Below are 22,337 nucleotides of genomic sequence, written 5' to 3'. Positions count from 1 at the left end.
CGTAATGTGAGTGGGGTGGAGTCCAAGCCAATCGTCAGTATATGGGTTTTTAATAATTAAACTAGTAATACATCAAACTACAAATCACACAGCGTAAATATGCGTACGACAATACAAACAGTAAGCTTTATACAATACATAACGAATCCAAATAAAGAGAGAGAGAGAGAGAGAGAGAGAGAGAGAGAGAGAGAGAGAGAGAAAATAGAATGAGATCACATAAGGAGCTCAGGTATGAAAATCATAGTCAGTAACTTTTGGGAAGCCAACAACAAATCAGATCATAACAACACTTTAAAGCAGCATTTAAATCTCCATAGAGAAAGTGATACTTGCAAAAGTGTCCAATGTGAGCGTGGCGTGAGATCGGCGTCGAGCTTGTGAGCTTTGCGCGCTGTTCCCGTTGAAACAGCCATGTGCCATGAAACGGAGGCCATGTGACGCGCGTGCATGCTGCACTGGCTCTTGGCGTGAGCGTGGAGCACGTGGTCCTTTGTTCTGTCCTCGCGCGGTATTTGAAAGGTTCAACAAACATTGTTCCAGAATTCGTCTTCCTTGCGTGGAGAGGCGAATAGTTGAATAAACTTAGTAAAGAAAATAAAATAAAAGAACGAAAACGAAAGCTTCCAAAGAAGCCATTAAAATGGCTTTTTCTCTCAGCCCCTGTGCTGAGGGGTTTGCGCTATGAGCGCGGCAGAGCAGCGTGTCCGAGAACGGAGAATGAGAAGAAGAGGAAGAAGAGCGAAGGTGGACCTTGTTTAGTCAATTCTTATAGCTTGAAATAGTTCACGCCCCTTTTTCGCGTAAACAGCCAATGAAAGTCCGCGATCTGAAGCGGAGGGAAAAGTTCCTTTGTCTCTGTGGAGACAACCCCCCCGATGATCTAGGGCCTGTCCGATTCCATCAGGGATATTTCTAGCAAGTTTGTACTTCAGATTACATACATTTCCTTACTTTGTTCTAGATAAATGGGTCTGTCAGAGCATGACGATTAGAACAAGACTAAACATAATATATATATGATCAAAACATGAAGTTACATTCCAAATGTAGAATTACACATTTAAAGATTTGCTTAACACATGATAACACTGCAGATGTTTGGAAACATCTAAATGTACCAAAAGGGAATACGTAATACATTTATAAAACATAAAAACAGAAAGTTAATGAATACATTCCATAGAATGCATTGTTCAAAAGAAGCCAGTGATTTGGCTTCTCTCCTGTCCTGTGTGGTCGTAAACTTTTACAACCTGCAAAAGTGGGGGTTGCAGAAACATGGCTCTCTTTGAGAAGGTTAAAGTGAGGAGAGACATTTCCTAAAGTATGAGCTTGCAACTTATACTCTTCACATAACAAGGATTAACCATTTTATGCAATCCATAAACATAATTAAAATACATATTAATAATAAAATGAAAGTAAGGAACTTATACGAAAGGTTTCCTTTGTCTCCAGTGTTGGAATGTGGTTGGGGGTTTTCATTTCTTCTTTGAAGCTCGCATGGGCATCGTAAATAATTTAAGTCCAGCCAGGCTGGCGCCAGGCCAGGCACTTGGTGCAAAAAGAGTTTCATTTGGAAAATCTGAATTAAACACATGAATCGATGATCTGCATATCCGTTACAAAAGCCTGGAACGGCCGAATTGCATCTCTTCTGGGGAATCATGGAGTGGTTCAGGAACTGGGGAATTTCTGAAGGAAGGAGCACAAACTGGAGAACCGGACCTCCTCAGAGGAACTTGGGACTGAGACTCCTTGCGACGGGCGGTCCTCCGCTCTCTCAGACGATTGTCTAGACGGATGGCCATTGCTATGAGGGATTCAAGATCTTCAGGCGTTTCTCAAGTGGCTAACTCATCTTGAAGGGGCTCAGACAACCCTCCCTGAAAGCAGACCCTCAGTGCCTCATCGTTCCATCCACTTTTCGCAGCTATGGTCCGAAACTCAATGGCATAATCTGCGGTGCTTCTGGGACCCTGACGGAGAGTGAGTAGGCGCTTAGAAGCCTCCCGACCACTGACAGGATGATCAAACACTCGCTTGAACTCTTCCACGAATGCCATGTAAGACGTCCTGGGATTGCCACACTGCTGAGGCCCAAGAGAGTGCTTTGTCCGAGAGAAGGGTGATAATGTAGGCAATCTTAGAGAGGTTGGAGCTCGAAAGTGAGAGAACACTGGGTGAAGAAACCCTGGCAGGAACTGGGATCTCCAGCAAAGGGCTTAGGAGGCAGTAGTCGGGGTTCCGCCACTCGGAGGTGATGAACCCGGGAGGCGTTCAAATAGCTGGCGGATGGAGCTCATCACATCAGCCAGGACTTGAGAACGGCTTCATGGGGCTGAAAGGATGCCTTATGTTGAGCAATCACTGCCAAGAGGTCCTTGGAACTGAGTGTTTCTGGGTCCATGAGTGACTTGGTTTTTCTGTCATGGGCCGGGCTAGAACTCGGGTCTCTGGTGTGGTGGGTGAGAGATCTGCCACTAGGCCACAGAGGCTGAGGTGTTGAACCCAATTGAACTACTCAAGGCAGTACTCCAAGCAATATTGGTTTATTAAAAAAAAGGACTTTGCAAGCCAAAAAATCCAACAAAAGTTCTTCTCAGACAGAGGAATTAATAACAAGAGAGATAATGGGAAAACAAAACCACAAGGGAAAATAAAAACTCCACAAGGGGAGAAAACAAATCAAGAGCGTGTGAACAAACAAATAACTAGGAACACCTTACTTGAGGTAGCATGGGAGGACTTGGAAGAACTAGTAAATACAGAGCTGGTATCATGCAGCCTGAACTCAAAAAACCAAGTGTCAAACAAGGGAAAGACTCAGCTAAAATACTCTAACAGAAACAAGGCACAGGTGACCTGGATAACGCTAACAAGAGTAGACAAAGAAGAACAAAGACAGAAGGGAACACAGGGGACCTCTAGAGGCACGGAGACAAACTACAGGAGGTCAAATGCTGACACTAGTTTATTCAAGCTTTTTTTTTTTTTAAGTCTGTAATGACAAGAGAATTTATTATTTATGTGTTTTATAGTAGAGCACATCATTAAAATCACTCTTGAGAAACATTTTAATCTTATATTTCCTAGATCATGACACATTTTATTGTTCTAAAAGCAAAACGTTCGTTTGGTTTCAGTGGGAAGATAATACGTTTCCACAATCCACCAAAAGAGTACAAGCTTTTAAACCCTGACAGAATGCGTATATGCAAATTTGTTATGAATTACAAATTAATTAATTAATTAATTAATTACTTTCATTAATCATGAATTTCAAGTTTGGGACCAAAAGTTTTTTTGAAGTTATTTATCAATTATATCGTTATATTAATCATTTTGTCTTATATACATATACAAGACTTTGGAGCCTGTTCGTGACTCGGTTGATTCAGATAGGCACTTCGGAGCCTGTTTGCGACTCGGTTGATTCAGATCGGCACTTCGTAGCATGTTTGAGATTTTTTTAAATTCAGTTCTGGAAATCGAAGCAGGAAGTGTTTGTCAAACAGTTAATATGTGATAAATGAATATTTGGACTTGAGGCTTTTTTTAACCGTGTCGATTCAGCATGTACATGGACCCACACACAAAGGTGGACACACTCTAGACGGGTGTGCCAGGTAGGGTGACCACCCATCCAGCGTAGAGCGTGCGCGCACAGCGTTTGAGCCCAATACATGCCTCCCACAAATTGAGACTGTGTCACGCATAATCAATGCTTGCTCAAAAAAAGTTAGTCGCTATATCTGGAGTCACCAACCCGTCGATCGCGGTCGACAAGTCGATCTTGGAAGCATTTTAAGTCGATCGCGAAGATTTTTCAAAATCTGAGAAAAAAAGGTGCCTCCGCTGACTGCGCGCACACCTCCCGAAACAGACGAGACATTTATACTTGACACAACTGTTTTAAACTGAAAACCAGACCATACATCTGATTTAGACGCGGATGCCGGTGTGATGAGATGTACTAATATCCGTCTGCTCGGGCATGATTGTTTTAGGCCTGTAATTGATTGATTATTGAGGTAATAGGGATGGCACAGTTCGCTGAAATAAAAAAACCAAACCGTTCGGTTCACCACACACGGTTCGGCACGCGCTTCAACTTAAATCTGACAAAGCATCTGTAATATTATCTGTAATATGTCTTGCTATAAATGGCACGTAAAAAAACAGGGTTCAGCTAATAAATGTTTCTGTTGATGCATGCGCATTCTGGCTTCCCAGACATTACAAAAACAATGAAAAAAAAAAGATCTATATTGAGCAACTACAATTCATTTTAATCCTATAATTATATATTATAATTGATTTAAAGTGAATAAATTGTAATGAAAAATAAACAAAATGAAATAGCTAAAGTTCAAAATGATCGTATTTGGAAGAAAATTATTACATTTAACAATTGACTACATTTTGACACGACCTGCAAATTAACACTAGGAGTATGGTTGGACGGAAGCAGTGTGACAAAAATACTGTCCCATAATTTTGCACAGTAATCTGACAATAAATGTGGCACACCCAGATTTTCATATGCACACCCAGAGTCTCTTTTCTGGCTATACACTACTGGTTCGGAGTGAACCGATTGATTTTTTTTTTTTCGTTTTCAAGCCCTGGTATCATCAGCTGCTCTACTTGTGTTCATGTTCTATTTACTACAAACTCAATATGTGAATGTGTCATCATTAACTATAAATACACTACAGATGTTTCATAAATCATCCCTTATTCCTATTAAACATAGAGTCTTTAGAGTCTTAATTATTGTCCATCTTCCCTGAAAACCCCTTTGGCCTATAGGTCAATATCACCATAGAGTGCCTTTCAACCCTCACAATACTCACACATTTTGATTTTAATTTACCATTCACTTTATGTCATGTCATAATAGCAGACACTCAAATACTATAATAAATATATTATCTGAGCTCCCACAATGTTTTTTTTTTAATTATGGGCCATTTTTTAGAGCATAAAGCATAGATATGTCCACCCTGTTGTGGACATATAAATTACAGTTAAATATGTTTTCATATAAAAGGTTACATTGGTCAGTTTGAATAGACCGTATAATATACCGGTCCACTCTGTTGTTTTGTTTTTGCTCATGTGAAGAGGATGATCTTTTCCGTCTAGTTTACATTAAAAAAAATAAATAAAATATTATAGTTTAACATTCAGATACATTGCAAATATGGAAACGTTTGGATATGTGCAGAACGAGACGTGAGCAATAACCTCCAAATACAGTCAAACCTGCGCTCGCTCGTCCTCGTATGGATCTGATCATTTTTCGGATCAGCAAAAAAAAGAAAAAGTATTGACTTTTTTATTAACATTAAATTATTAAATTATGAATATATGAAATCAACTTAAAGTGCACATGGCATAATATCTTCTTTTTAACATAATAGCCGGACTTCTCATCTCTCAGTCTGCTTTGATGAAGTGAGCAGTTATCGTCACATAGTTCTACGTCCCCCTGGACGTCCACCCTTCTGTCGTGAGGGCAACAGAGGATGCTTCGGGATAGTTCATCCACAACTTTTTTCGTCTCCTGTTCATAAAGATCTGGCACAATCTTTTTGCTAAAGTGGGTGCGCGATGGGATGTCGTAACGTGGCTCTACGCACCGTCACGGTTTTACACTCTAACCTCTTTCCTTCATCATTGTATCTGACAGGGAAGCCAAAATGCGCGGGCCTTTCAAGCTCCTCCGTACCTCCGCTCGCCATGTCCATTGAGTGTGGACTGAACATGCGCAACTTTTTTTGTTATAAATCAATCCGCGGGTCACGTGTGTGCCGAACGTAACCTACCTAAGATATTGATCCGATGATCCGTTGCACCACCGTTGACGTGGTCTCTCTTAACAGGTAAGTGAAACTACTGAATTAATTTCATTAGTGCAAGCTTGAGTTTGTGACGATCCAATTTGTTTGTAGTTTAAAGCAAGCGGGAGGGAGCCTTTTAATAGTCCAGACGTTCTGCCTGATGCTACATAGTTTTGCCCCATTGTGTGCGGTTTTGCCGACCGAGTGAGCCCACGGGTGCACGGAACATTTGCATACCTAATCGTTCGGGCTTTGAGAGATCGCACGGATACGATTATCACGAATCAGCAGTGCCTTGTCCCCCTTATGCACTTATTTAAGTATTACGGTCTGGACATCTGACTCAGGTAGTATATTTTTAAAGCTATAATACATTGATTTAGTTGTTATTTGATTTGTTTATAATTAAATTTCATTTACTGGTAGACTCGTTGCGTCTGCGGGCGATTTTTAACTTCTTACTGTGGGGGGCTTCGTGGGAAGTATCGTCCAGAGGCGCTGTTGCTTTGCCGGTCCTTTAATATTGTTGTGTTCTGTTATTTGAGCAATGTTTGTAAAATGGTTGTTTATTTTCTTTGTTTTGTTTAATGTTTTCCTTTGACTGATTTATTGTTTTGGTATTTTCTTTAACACTCTATTGTATTTCGGGTTATTTTGTGTATACAAAAGTGTTGACTTTCTTCTTGTTTTTGCTTTGGTTGTATTATGTGATAGCTAAGGGTGCCCCAATATTTCTTTGCTGTACACCTCGTTTGCGAGTTATATCAGTGATTTGTCTACCCTCAAGTGTAACATACCATCTTGTTGTTACAGGAGCTGAGTGCCGAAGGCGGGGTGGATTTTGGTGGTGGTGCTACTTCACGAGTACAGTGTGGAGTGTGTGTGTGTGTGTGTGTGTTTCCACACAGGTGTAACAAAAGTGTGCGGTGTTGTGGAGGCCTATTAGTGCCCTTATTCCCAGTTGTTACGTCTCGGCTCCTGCATCCTCTTCCTACAGTTTGAGGTTATTGGCCACCCAGATCACATTTATTGAACTATTTTTTTTTTCTTTTTGTTGCGTTAAATTTTATTTTTAATAAAATTTCATAATTGTTTTACCCACGTCTTCTGCCAATTTATTGCACACGAACCTGTGTTGCCTACGGGCAAGGTATTATCTCTGGCACCGTGCCAGGGTGGCGTAGTCGCTCCATCTATTCTGACAACCCTCTGTGTCCTGCCACATATATATATATATATATATATATCTCATTTAATCGTTAATTACAATCACTAATCTTGTAATGTTGAACACTTAAAACCTACAAGTAGTCAATGATCTTACACGCGCGTTTATCTCCATTATGGGATAGTTGGACAAACCGATTTAAAAGTGCATGATGGATTACGTGGTTAAAACCCTTTTTTGTGGTTTTGTTCTTGTTTGTTTCCAGTAAAGGAGTATATAAGTCACCTTTTCCCTGATCATTTAGAGCAATATTAATGTTCACTTAAGCGCACATATCCTGTGCACCACATAAGTAAAGGAAAAGTGTGTCTCCTTGAAAAAATCAATGGGATATAATACATTTAATAAATAAATGTATGCATTTAGCAGACGCTTTTATCCAAAGCGAATTACATTGCATTCAGGCTAACAGTTTTCTCCTAACTCGTGTTCCCTGGGATATAAGACAAAAATGGGACAAGTAGATCCATTGATGTAAAGTTATACAAAATAGTGTAATGTTTGCTTTTAAACATGCTATATACGTTCTTGTACAAAGAAAAGCAAATCACAGAATATGGATTTTAAATAATCGTTATTTTTAAATCAAGTATAGCAGCTTCCCGTTCTCAACGGACATGCTGGCATATTTTGGGTGATAAAGATACGTAGTATAGATGTCATTTAGAGGTAGGGAAGATGTTTCATTTAACAGCTCAAACAGAAGATCAAAATACGACTATAAAAAAATAATCCGATGTTTATCAGATGATGCGCTATTCAGCAGATGTCTCCGCAACGTACCCTTGCTGTCTGGAGGGAAGCCCCTACGAACTCCTGAGCTGATTCAAATGATTCGTGAACCCGCAACGAACTCTCGAACTGATTCAAATGATTCGGAACCCACTACGAACTCTTGAAATGATTCAAATGATTCGCGAACCCGCTCCGAACTCCCCAACTGATTCAAATGATTCGCGAAGCCGCTACGAACTCTCGAAATGATTCAAATGATTCGCGAACCCGCTCCGAACTCCCCAACTGATTCAAATGATTCGGAACCCACTACGAACTCTCGAAATGATTCAAATGATTCGCGAACCCGCTCCGAACTCCCCAACTGATTCAAATGATTCGCGAACCCGCTACGAATTCCCGAAGTGACTCAAATGATTCGCGAACCCGATACGAACTCTCGAAACTGATTCAAATGATTCTAGAACCCGCTCCGAACTCCCGAACTGACTCAAATGATTCGCGAACCCGCTACGAACTCCCGAAATGACTCAAATGATTCGCGAACCCGCTTTGAACTCCCAAACTGATTCAAATGATTCGTGATCCCGCTACGAACTCTCGAACTGATTCAAATGATTCGCGAACCCGATACGAACTCTCGAACTGAGAATTTGAGAGTAGTACTATGTAATATAAAGATCCTCCTTTGAACTCCCACCTGTTCTATGGGTTTTATTGTTCTGGGTCTGAATTTGGGCTCCTGGGGTCTCAAAAAAGAAACATTTTCAATCTCCAAGGTGAATGTTATGACAACACCAGTGTTGTGCTAGTTACTAAGAAATAGTAACTAGTAACGGTTACTAGTTACTTAATTCAAAAAGTAACTCAATTACTTCGTTGATCATTTACACAAAAAAAGTAATGCATTACTATTAAAAGTAACTTTTTAGTTCCTTTTTTAAAGAACTTTCTTTAATGTTTTCATTAATGTGCTTTTATGCGTTATGATCTATACAAACACAAAGTAAAACAGAAAGTAATTTTTAAACACTATTTTGATTAAGTCAGACCAGCACAAACTGAATATTGTATATCACAAGGATTTCTGAAATAAATAACAAAACACCTGAATAATATATTCAGAATCAAATACTAAAGTGACTTCTGCATCATAAAAGCTGTTAAAAATTTTCCTTTCACAGCTTAAGTATGAAAACTATAAACAATGGACAACATAACACAGAACATTTTGAAATAAATAAATGAAAGCAATCTGACTTATTCAGAATCAATTTCGAGAAACATACATACATACATACATACATACATACACACACACATATATATATATATATATATATATATATATATATATATATATATATAGTCAGATTCCAGATTTTCAAATATTGTCCTCCTAACAAACCAGACATCACTGGAGAGATGATTTATTCAGATTTCAGATGATGCATAAATCTCAGTTTCAAAAATCTTATCCCTTATGACTGGTTTTGTGCTCTAGGGACACATTTCTAATGTTACAATAGATTTCTATTTCAAATAAATGCTGTTCTTCTGAACTTTCTGTTCATCTGTGAATCCTGATTGTTCATGTGAATCATATATTATATTATATTATGTATATTCACCCGGCTCTGTACAGACTGAATGGGGACTGGAACCCGCTGCACATCGACTCCAGCTTCTCCGGGATGGGAGGTAAACACTCTTTAACAGGAAGTGTGTCCTTTTGAGGATGTTACAGATTAATATGCAGAGTCAACCAATGGGGAGAGTTTGTGGGCGGGACTATCCGTTTGACCGACCAATAACAGATCAGTCTGGAGACACAGAATTACAGACTTGTGTTTGAAGCTGTATCTTGACCTGATCCGCAGGGTTCGAGTCTCCCATCCTGCACGGCCTGCTCGTTCTGAAGCAGTACGCCACTAACGAAGTGTCCAGGTTTAAGGCCTGTTTAAGGTTTAAGGTTAAGGTTTACTTAGAATATATATATATTCACTTCGGAGCCTGTTCGCGACTCGGTTGATTCAGATCAGCACTTCTGAGCCTGTTCGCGACTCGGTTGATTCAGATCGGGACTTCGGAGTATGTTCGCGACTCCGTTGATCAGTGGTGGAATGTAACGAAGTATTTGTACTTCGTTACTGTACTTAAGTAAATTTTTACGTATCTATACTTTACTTAAGTAAAAAAAATAATGCATACTTATACTTTTACTCAAGTAGATTTTTCAGCAATTATCTGTACTTTCTACTCCACTACATTATTAAAATGCGTGTCGTTACATCCTTCCGAATCTTGCATAAAAATTTTTTTGGTCGACTGACGTTTTGGCGTTGCTGGCCAATGCACGTTGAAACAGATCGGAGATCTGATTGGCCAAAGAACTCACGCGCTCAGCACGTGTTTTGAAACAACACAAGCGGAACTGATGTAAATCTAAGATATTATAATATTTGTTTGACGTAAGTTAGTGGTAACTGTTACCCTAACAGGGCAACTTCTTTAGCTGGTTATTAGCACAGCAGGGACGATAGCTTGCTAGTACGTTTCATTTTTGGAGATGAGCAAACTACTGCTATATCTGTTCATTCGTAGTTGGCTAAAATAGCTGTTTGTTTTGACTCGATGAAAAAATGTTCAAACTATTTATACGGCGTCGGCTCCTAGCTTCTTTACCATACAACATTGGGTATTTATTTGACATTCACAAGTAAGCATGCAGGCAAAACTATATCTTGGTTTGATTCGATTGTGAACAATTTTGAACTATGACAGTGGTTTTTCGTCAATATCATGATATTATATATATATATATATATATATATATTATATATATATATAAATATATATATATATGTATATATATACATATATATATATATGTATATATATACATATATATATATATATATATATATATATATATATATATATATATATATATATATATATATATACACAGTACAGGCCAAAAGTTTGGAAACATTACTATTTTTAATGTTTTTGACAGAAGTTTCTTCTTCTTATCAAGCCTGCATTTATTTGATCAAAAATACAGAAATAAATGTAATATTGAGCAGAATAATATTGTGCAGAATAAACTGGTCATACAAATTTGATTAAAGTGTTCAGAATAACACTCACCTGTGTACTTTTGAGTTTTTACTGCTCTTAATAGTATAGTAAAAATAAAATAAATTGTATGTCATAATAAAATAAATTGTACGTCATAATTGGCTTAGCCTAATTATTATTTAATGAGTAATTAGTAAATAACCAGATTTTTACAGTGTCAGTATTGCACAACAACTCTTTCCAGTACACAATAGATATTGTTTGTGATTGTTACAATTGAACAGCCCAGACATTGAGACAACTGATTGTACTTTTACTTAAAAAAATACTTTAAAGTAAATTTAAAAGTATGTACTTATGACTTTTACTTAAGTAAGATGTTGATGTAGTAATTATACTTTTACTTAAGTATATATTTTGCAGGGTAGTTGTACTTTTACTTAAGTACTAAACTGAAGTACTTCCTCCACCACTGCCGTTGATTCAGATCGGCACTTCGGAGCCTGTTCGCGACTCGGTTGATTCAGATCGGGACTTCGGAGTATGTTCGCGACTCCGTTGATTCAGATCGGCACTTCGGAGCCTGTTTGCGACTCGGTTGATTCAGATCGGGACTTCGGAGTATGTTCGCGACTCCGTTGATTCAGATCGGCACTTCGGAGCCTGTTCGCGACTCGGTTGATTCAGATCGGCACTTTGGAGCCTATTCGCGACTCGGTTGATTCAGATCGGGACTTCGTAGCATGTTTGAGATTTTTTTTAAATTCAGATCTGGACATCGAAGCAGGAAGTGTTTGTCAAACAGTTAATTGGTGATAAATGAATATTTGGACTTGAGGCTTTTTTTTACCTGTCGATTCAGCATGTACATGGACCCACACACAAAGGTGGACACACTCTAGACGGGTGTGCCAGGTAGGGTGACCACCCTTCCCGCGTAGCGCGTGCGCGCACAGCATTTGAGCCCAATACATGCGTCCCACAAATTGAGAATGTGTCACGCATAATCAATGCTTGCTCAAAAAAAGTTGGTCGCTATATCTGGAGTCACCAACCCATCGATCGCGGTTGACAAGTCGATCTTGGAAGCATTTTAAGTCGATCGCGAAGATTTTTCAAAATCTGAGAAAAAAAGGTGCCTCGACTGCGCGCGCACCTCCCGAAACAGACGAGACATTTATACTTGACTCAACTGTTTTAGACTGAAAACCAGACCATACAACTGATTTAGACGCGGGTGCCGGTGTGATGAGATGTACTTATATCCGTCTGCTCGGGCATGATTGTTTTAGGCCTGTAATTGATTGATTATTGAGGTAATAGGGATGGCACGGTTCGCTGAAATAAAAAAAACCAAACCGTTCGGTTCACCACACACAGTTCTGCACGCGCTTCAACTTAAATCTCACAAAGCATCTGTAATATCATCTGTAATATGTCTTGCTATAAATGGCACGTAAAAAAAAACAGGGTTCAGCTAATAAATGTTTCTGTTGATGCATGCGCATTCTGGCTTCCCAGACATTACAAAAACATGAAAAAAAAGATCTATATTGAGCAACTACAATTCATTTTAATCCTATAATTATATATTATAATTGATTTAAAGTGAATAAATTGTAATAAAAAATAAACAATAGCTAAATAGCTAAAGTTCAAAATTACCAAACGTATTCAGATGTGTATATGTGAGCCTTTATTTTCTAATTCAAATTGAAAAAAAAAGGTATTTTTCATTTAATAGTTTTCCCACCGACGAAAATAAAAAAAAAACGTTGAAATTGGGCTATACGGCGAGAGGAGGAGGCGACAATTACTGTGAGGAAAGGTACTTTAGTGTGTGCTTCAAGTTTAGGTCTCTGCAGGAAAGTAATGGGAGTTACCAGATCAGGGTGTTTTTACACCATGGTACCTGATTGGTTGATGTAATAGTGACGTTAGGTTTAGGGATGGGGTTGGGTAAGGGGGATCATTTAGATTGCATGATTTAGAAACACCCAGCAGTTTGAAAACACCCACATGGTGATAAACGCCCACAGTCTCGTGTGCTAAGCACTTCACGGAGTATGAGGTCCGTGTCCAACTGGAGTACGGTCGATCCCGCACCGTGTGCTGTGCCAGGTTTGCGTGGAAAAGTTGCGGAGACGTTAAATCACGTGTCAAAAAGGGGGATGTTTGTGGTGCAGAGCAGTAAATGTCAAGATGGTGCAGGAGCACGATTACAACAGCCGTCCAGTCCCAGGTGACTGTAATGTGTTAACTAAAACCATAACTTATATAAAAAGCTTATTGGCAACTATAGACATTAATCAAATATAGTATGTTTTATTTGTATTGTTAGATGTAACGTTATACATTTAATGTAGCACATGGTAGCGGTTATGCTAACAGTCGAGCAGGTTAGTGAAGCGGTGTTTTTATACTTTTGCCATCCGCTTTTCATACTGCGCTCTTTCTGACTTAAAGAGCCACACAGATGGGAAATCAAAAGTTACCTGTATTACAGTGTATGATGTAGCTGTCCATCTGTGTAAACAATGTGCAAATAATTAAAGCAAAAAGTACACGATTTATAAAGTTATTGGCTTCTAAAGTAAGGAGTCGACTCTGAATCGCTGAAACGAGTCCTTATAGATTTCAAATCTTTTGCCCATCTCTATGTACGTCACTAGGAGCACTTTGCATAATAATCTCCGCCTACCGTGCTGGGAGAAACGGAGAAGGCGTTTCTCAATGTCAATGATACTTCCTTCGAAGGACTGATCCTTCCAAGTCACTTCCTTCAGAGGCTAGGTGAGACTCCTCTTTAGCATATTGAGAACTCGTAAATGGAACAGGCTAGCAAGTGCACATAATTGCGTCATTACGTCAGTGAAAAGGTCCGTTTGAATAACGCTGTGAATGGTATCATTAAATAACTTGGACAACTTAACTAGTTATTAATAAAAGAAATGCCGTTGACGCAACCAATTGTTAAATGACAGGTCCGGTTCAGTTAACCATTTGTATTTGTATAATTTACAATATCAATAGTAATTTGTACTGGCAACTTTACTTATATTTACTACAGTTATAACAAATGTTTGGTAACGTGAATAAAACCGGTATAACGCTCCGACTACGTTAACATTCAACATTTTTGAACTAACGTAAGATAGCAAAGCTGCGTGCGTAGGATTGTGGGTGATTTGAGAGCTCGAAGAGTGCGAAGGATACACATATGCATCCTTTCCTGTGTAGGGGATATTCTTCGAACGAAGGACTCAGTCCTTGGTTGAAATTCCGAGGATCCTCGACATTGGAACAGTCCTTCGATGGATGTCAATGACGTAGCATCCTCGAAATACTGGCTTCCGAGGATCCTTCCTTGACATTGAGAAACACCGGGAACTCTGACCTGCACCACCCCCACACACAGACGCTCTGTTTGGTGTGAGAGCATCATGTCAAGGAGACCGTTTGTTTTATTTTCACTGCCAAAGAATGAAGATCAGAAGAACCAATGGCTAAAATTCATTTTCACCACAATACCAGAGCAGTACAACAAATCCCTTTTGTTGTGTTCACAACATTTCACTGATGACTGCTTTTCTAATCTCGGTGAGTACAGCGGGATTTTCAAAGCGTTTGGCCAGAAAAGATGGTTCATTACCAACTTTATTTAGAACAACGAGCATCTCTGAATCACAACGCGAAGTATGATTATGAAGTTATGTGTCTGTTTTCTCCCGAGCGTCTTATCAGTATGTGTGCTGTCTGCAGCCTTTGTTTGTGCTGATCGTCATGTACAAACACGTCATTAAAATGAAGTGTAACTCCGTGAATACTCAACGAAGAGACATGAGAGAGATATCTATAGAAAGCTTGATATGTCTACTTTAAAACTAAACAAGTGCTGCTAACAGATATTCTGTGATAAAGTAATCCATATGAAAACAACCCGATGTCTGTTTTTCATCTCTCCCTTCGTTATATCCAATGTGACCACGCCCCTGCGATGAACTCGCTATTCAGATTCAAACTGAAGCGCGCGGCTTGAATACACCCACACAGAAGAAAAAGCAGCGAGACTGTTCAAGTTTTTTATTTTACTGTTTGCTTCGCGGTGAGGAATAAGACATAATTCACCCCAAACAGATGCTAACGCATAGTTTACCGTGGAGGTGTGTGTGGAACAATCAATCCAAACTTCTTAAGTTAGTTGACCAATCAGAACACAGTATGCTACCGAAAGGTGGGGTTTAAGGAAACTGAATCTTTTGAACAGCTTCGCGCGAACCGTTTGGGGATCTCTGAGAATTGAGGTAATTTTAAAATGATATTTTGACAAAATGACAATGTTTTTTAACCTTGGATGGATTTAAACCTAATGTACAGGACTTATAAACAGTGATAGGAAGCTTAGAATTTTCATCTTACGGGCTCTTTAAGTCACACAAAATTAACAAAGACATTTAAAGTTAATCAATAAAATACACAACAATGTAGGAAATACGAGCAGTTGAACAAACATCTGTTGTACAAGCAGAATTCAAATTATTTTATAATGGTTTGTAGGTTATTTAACTTTTAATTGATGTTCTAAGTAACTGGTGTATTATTGCATAAATGTGATAGTAATTTTCCAAATTAATGAGTTGTTTTTATTAAAGTGTTATGTTTAACACAAAATAATACATTTATTGTTGTTTGCTTTATGTTAATTAAGTGCTTTTGCTGAGGCATGGGAAAAATAAAGGAGCTGGAAAATACACCTGCTACTGACATCAGCATCATCTACACACCTGCCAGTGACATCAGCATCATCTACACACCTGCTAGTGACATCAGCATCATCTACTCACCTGCCAGTGACATCAGCATCATCTACTCACCTGCCAGTGACATCAGCATCATCTACTCACCTGCCAGTGACATCAGCATCATCTACACACCTGCCAGTGACATCAGCATCATCTACACACCTGCTAGTGACATCAGCATCATCTACACACCTGCTAGTGACATCAGCATCATCTCCACACCTGCTAGTGACATCAGCATCATCTACACACCTGCTAGTGACATCAGCATCATCTGCTCACTTGCTACTGACATCAGCATCATCTACACACCTGCTAGTGACATCAGCATCATCTACACACCTGCTAGTGACATCAGCATCATCTACACACCTGCTAGTGACATCAGCATCATCTACACACCTGCTAGTGACATCAGCATCATCTACTCACCTGCTAGTGACATCAGCATCATCTACACACCTGCTAGTGACATCAGCATCATCTACACACCTGCTAGTGACATCAGCATCATCTACTCACCTGCTAGTGACATCAGCATCATCTACACACCTGCTACTGACATCAGCATCATCCACACACCTGCTAGTGACCCCATGCTTCTTCACCTGCTAGTAACTTGTCTGCTTTGTGATAAGCAAATTTTGCTATCTTCTAGTAAGTTTAAGCTTTTGTTACCTTCTCAGCCAGAGTTTTAACCAACATGTCACATATAATCTTTCACATACTTCTCGGTGAGCTTTTTTTTTGCTGAATTTAATGCTTATATTTTAGGGGGAAAATTTAAGTCAGAATTTTTTTTATAAAAATCTAACTCTTTACTTTTACTTATGATCTGCAATATCGTTTCATATTCTGAACACATCAGAAATCACCAACCCCTCCTGACATATCTTTCCAGTTTGGGGTAGGTTTGTTGCAACAATATAACATAAATAACAATAAAGTGATTTTATTACACTAATATAAAATCAGACATCCCAATTTCTGTTTTGGTAAAGTCATTAAGTGTCATGTCATTTAGATGAATTAGAATTTAATTTGGGGTCCTGAAATACCCTGAACACTGCACAGAGGTTAAGATGACCATTGCTATAAAACCCTCATCCTATTTTGTTTTAATTTTCCCTAACTAAATTATACAGTTACTGATGCCACGGACTGTGGGATTACTAACAGGCTATTAACAAAAAAATGTCTCTAAACCTCTTTTCTCTTTATTAAAACTTGATCTAGTAGCCTACATGGTAGAATCAATGCTTTGCAAATCCGCTCGAAAGACCTGATCTCAAATGATTCGCGAAACGCGCTTCGGAGTCCCGATCTGAATCAAATGTTTTGCAAATCCGCTCCGAAATGTGCATCAGCAGGAGATCCTAGGCGGATCCGCCTTCAATTTGCCAAACCTGCGTGAGGATCAGCTCCGCCTCCAGGCGGCACCATTAAACAGCAGATCCTGAGCGGACCCGTGTCGGATGCTCGGACGCAGACGCGCCCTGTAGCCACGGGTGTGCCAGGGTGTGCCTGTGCCACCCACAGTGGCAGCTGGCACACCTTAAAATAGATGCAGAATTATTTTTTATAGTCTCAATAAAAAATGTTTACTAAACTTGGGCTATTGTTGTTTACTTAGAATATATATATTTTTTTTTTCGCGACTCGGTTGATTCAGATCGGCACTTCGGAGTATGTTCGCGACTCGGTTGATTCAGATCGGCACTTTGGAGCCTGTTCGCGACTCAGTTGATTCAGATCGGCACTTTGGAGCATGTTCGCGACTCGGTTGATTCAGATCGGCACTTCGGAGCCTGTTCGCGACTCGGTTGATTCAGATCGGCACTTCGGAGCCTGTTCGCGACTCGGTTGATTCAGATCGGCACTTCGGAGCCTGTTCGCGACTCAGTTGATTCAGATCGGTACTTCGGAGCCTGTTCGCGACTCGGTTGATTCAGATCGGCATTTCGGAGCATGTTCGCGACTCAGTTGATTCAGATCGGTACTTCGGAGCCTGTTCGCGACTCGGTTGATTCAGATCGGGACTTCGTAGCATGTTTGAGATTTTTTTAAATTCAGATCTGGACATCGAAGCAGGAAGTGTTTGTCAAACAGTTAATTGGTGATAAATGAATATTTGGACTTGAGGCTTTTTTTTTACCTGTCGATTCAGCATGTACATGGACCCACACACAAAGGTGGACACACTCTAGACGGGTGTGCCAGGTAGGGTGACCACCTGTCCCGTGTAGCGCGTGCGCGCAGTTTGAGCCCAATACATGCGTCCCACAAATTGAGAATGTGTCACGCATAATCAATGCTTGCTCAAAAAAAGTTGTTCGCTATAGCTGGAGTCACCAACCCTTCGATTGCGGTCGACAAGTCGATCTTTTTCAAAATCTGAGAAAAAAAGGTGCGAGCCTCCGCTGACTGCGCGCGCACCTCCCGAAACAGACGAGACATTTATACTTGACACAACTGTTTTAAACTGAAAACCAGACCATACAACTGATTTAGACGCGGGTGCCGGTGTGATGAGATGTACTAATATCCGTCTGCTCGGGCATGATTGTTTTAGGACTGTAATTGATTATTGAGGTAATAGGGATGGCACGGTTCGATGAAATAAAAAAACCAAACCGTTCGGTTCACCACACACGGTTCTGCACGCGCTTCAACTTAAATCTGACAAAGCACCTGTAATATCATCTGTAATATGTCTTGCTATAAATGGCACGTAAAAAAACAGGGTTCCGCTAATAAATGTTTCTGTTGATGCATGCGCATTCTTGCTTCCCAGACATTACAAAAACATGAAAAAAGATCTATATTGAGCAACTACAATTCATTTTAATCCTATAATTATATATTATAATTTATTTAAAGTAAATAAATTGTAATGAAAAATAAATAAAATGAAATAGCTAAAGTTCAAAATTATCGTATTTGGAAGAAAATTATTACATTTAACAATTGACTACATTTTGACACGACCTGCAAATTAACACTAGGAGAATGGTTTGACGGAAACAGTGTGACAAAAATACTATCCCATAATTTTGCACAGTAATCTGACAATAAATGTGGCACACCCAGATTTTCATAGGCACACCCTGAGTCTCTTTTCTGGCTATACACTACTGCTGCAACGGTTGAGTACAGCACACCAAAGCCCCTTTCACACTGCACGTCGGACCCCCAAGTACACTACAGATCATTTGTCAGAAAAATTAAAAAACCTACTAGTTATATCACTCTTATAAATGGGGCCAAAGAAAGTCTGACTTGATATGATCCGTGCCAAACTAAATGAAACTTAAAATGAAACTGGTGTTTGTAATGAAACCCTACATATAACTGAAATATTCACATAGACACATAAATCTATATTTGCCCTCATTTTTAATTCACAAGTGTATATACCATAATAATCCCGTATGGTGTAGCTTCACCAGTAATAGAGTAGAATCACAAACATGCATATCTCTCAGACAGCGGCTAGTTTTTCTTAATCAGTTTACACAGTTTTGAATCAATGTTGTTCAAATTATTTTTTTTAAATATATATATATATATTTATATATATATAGTGAAATATGACTATAAGACCATATGAAATATGAAATAAGACCATTCGAGAGACTTCAAATTTGCTCAATATTGACACTGTCCTTTATCACTCCTTTATATGTATATATATATATATATATAGTGAAATATGTTGCAGTGTTTTGACTAAATGAAGGTGTTTTCTAATTAGTTTTTAGTTGTATAATATTAATTCATCTGTTCAGTGTAATGGTTCACCCAAATAGAAATGATCAGTGTTAATTTGATAAGAACTTAATTATATTTTCCTAAATTATTTGTTTTCCAGTTTTGTTTTTAGTGGATTTATTTTAATGGTTTACTAATTGTTAGAAAGCTAACTACAATAGGTTTTGGTGAGTACCTCATGGAATAAACAACGTTGAATTTTGTTAATTTATTTGCTTTATTGTTCTGCTTTCTCACCTGAAAAATATAGTCTGATATGGGAGAAATTTACTTAACCAGCAGCAGAATTTTGTGTTGTTGTTTTTGTGATTTTAGCCGATTAGTGTTGCTTCAGCATGCTTCAAACAATTAATATATGCCAAGAACTGTTGGATAAGGAATACAATTATATATATATATATATATTCCCTCCAGAAAGCTGAACGTCTTGTAAGTTCTGGCTGTGGAGGCCGGAGCAGAACTGGGATTTTTGTGAAAACTGGGCATTAGTGAATCTTTGGACAAGTGGTGGCCCTAGACCATTCGAGAGACTTCAAATTTGCTCAATATTGACACTGTCCTTTATCAGTGTGCAAAATTACAAAACTTTCTCGCAAGCAGTTCTATGGTTAAGGTAAACAACTTAAATCAGAATAACATGACAAAAATCACAGAAAAAAGTGCAACAACTGATCTTCATACAGTTCAATTTCTGACCTTTGAATCTCAGTGTGGCGAGTGGGGCGGGGTCGAGAGACGTGGGCACGAGGAGTGAGGCCAGGTGTAGTGATTGAAGATGAGCTGCACCTGCGCCCCACCGCCAGTATCGAGTCCCACAAATGTTGGTCAATAGAATTGGTCTGTATTTGTGCTTTATGTGGTTGTCTACGCAATTTCGTAATAAAAGGTTTCTTACTTAGTTGGCAATAGATACATAATATTTATTTTGAATGGTTGTTGATCATTTTGAAAAGTGAAGGTTAAAGCAGATCTGTGCATGCAATGTTGGGGAAAGTTACTTTTAAAAGTAATGCATTACAATGTTGTGTTACTTCCTAAAAAGTGACTAAATATGTTACTTATGCATTACGTTACTTTTTAAATCTGGGTTGAGTTTGCTTGTTTGCTTTAAATATAAAAAGTTATATTTTTGGCAAAAATATAAAAGCCCTTTCACACTAAAAGCCTCAGGCTGAAGGAAATGTAAATTCACATCTGTACAGTAGAACAGAGAACAAGAAAGTTCAGCACTCTTCAGCAATAAAAAAGAAATGTTAGTTTATCTATTAATTTTTGCTTATTTTTATGGTTAAATTGGACCCCTGGAGGTCAGCAAATTATTTAATAAAATTAGATTAAATACATAGGATATTTGTATTATTTAACATATATAATTATTGCAGCTTTGAGTCATATTCTGAGTTGCTTTTATTTGTTTTTATTCATTTTTCTTTTTTTCATTTTTGTAAGTGAGATGACTTATTGCTTGTTCACATTTATTCTAGAACTAAAGTAACATCTTACTCCCTATTTTTCTCAACATGAGGACAGTAGAGCTTTCAATTAATAAATGATGAAAAAAGCAACACAGCTATTTTCTTGTAAATTAAAAAGTAATGCATTAACTGATTATGTAACTCACATTGCTTGTAATGCAATACACCGAACACTATGTGCATGTGCAGTGAACACAATTTGCCCAAATTTGTTTGTAGAAACCAATATTTAGTCTCTCTGTAATTAATAAATGTTTTTAGGTTTCAATGTGCACGGTCCTTCTGGTCCTCTGGTTGCCCCTCTGGGATCTTCAGTGGTTTTGCCCTGTTATGTTGATGAACCCTTACAAATGGAGGATCTGGAGGTGGAATGGATAAGAACAGACTCAGAGACTCTGGTTCATCTCTTAATGTATGGTGAGAGTCAACCAGATGCCCAGTATCAAGATTATCATGATAGAGCTCATTTCTTCACTGATCAGATTCAACATGGAAACTTCTCCCTCCGTCTGGACAATCTGACAGCTGAAGATGAAGGACGATACACATGTAGAGTTCACAGTCAGCAGGATTCTGGAGAGACTGTGGTTGAAATAAAAGATGTTGGTGAGTCTGAACTTGAAATTGGATATATTTTAAATGAACCTATTTTAAATGTGTTTGTTCTTTCAGACTATCTGATGTTATCAGGTTCCGATCATCCTGTATCTGTGTTTTTTGGGTGAGGACGTCACTCTGAACTGCTCTGTAAGCTCTCACATCACACCTGAAGATATTGAAGAGGTTTCATGGATAAGAACAGATGAAGATGAAGATATTCTGGTTCTGCTCTTCCAAAACAACAAGACTTTTCCAGATTCATCAGATGAGCAATACAGAGACAGAGTTGAGCTCTTCACTGCTGAAATCCCCAAAGGAAACTTCTCTCTCAGACTGAAGAGTGTCAGAACTGAGGATAAAGGAGTTTACATGTGTCAAGTGTTTGCTGAAGGACTTTCAGCCAATGTAACTGTAGAACTGGAACAACTGGGAACAAAAATGCAGTTTCCATTATATGCTCATTGCTCATTGCTATTGTAATCGGACACCTCTATCATCTGAACATTTTATTTGGATGCTTAATCAGTTTTGTGTACTATAGATACCCTGATATATACTATACTATAATGTCCTCTTAAAACTTTCATATTTTTGTGATCAGTTGGTTGTTCTAATATTTGCAGCTATATGTGAAAATTCCCAATTATCTCACTTGTTCAATGATACAGGACCCAAATCATGACCATACACTGCCATGTTAGCTCATTTGACTGTAATTCACTCAAAATCACATGGACTCTTTTAACAGACCGATAACAAACACACAAAACATACTTTGTGTTAAATTAGA

At 38.6% G+C, this 22,337-nt stretch overlaps 1 pseudogene; it reads left to right on the top strand.

The window, feature by feature from the left end:
* The first annotated feature begins 21,198 nt into the window (after positions 1–21,198).
* Positions 21,199–22,027, top strand: LOC127943237 (butyrophilin-like protein 8; annotated as a pseudogene).
* The last annotated feature ends 310 nt before the right edge of the window (positions 22,028–22,337 follow it).

The sequence above is a fragment of the Carassius gibelio genome, chromosome A3, assembly GCF_023724105.1.
Source record: "Carassius gibelio isolate Cgi1373 ecotype wild population from Czech Republic chromosome A3, carGib1.2-hapl.c, whole genome shotgun sequence".
Classification (NCBI taxonomy): domain Eukaryota; kingdom Metazoa; phylum Chordata; class Actinopteri; order Cypriniformes; family Cyprinidae; genus Carassius; species Carassius gibelio.
The sequence above is the reverse complement of the archived record's forward strand: the minus strand, read 5'-3'. Positions and strand labels throughout refer to the sequence as shown.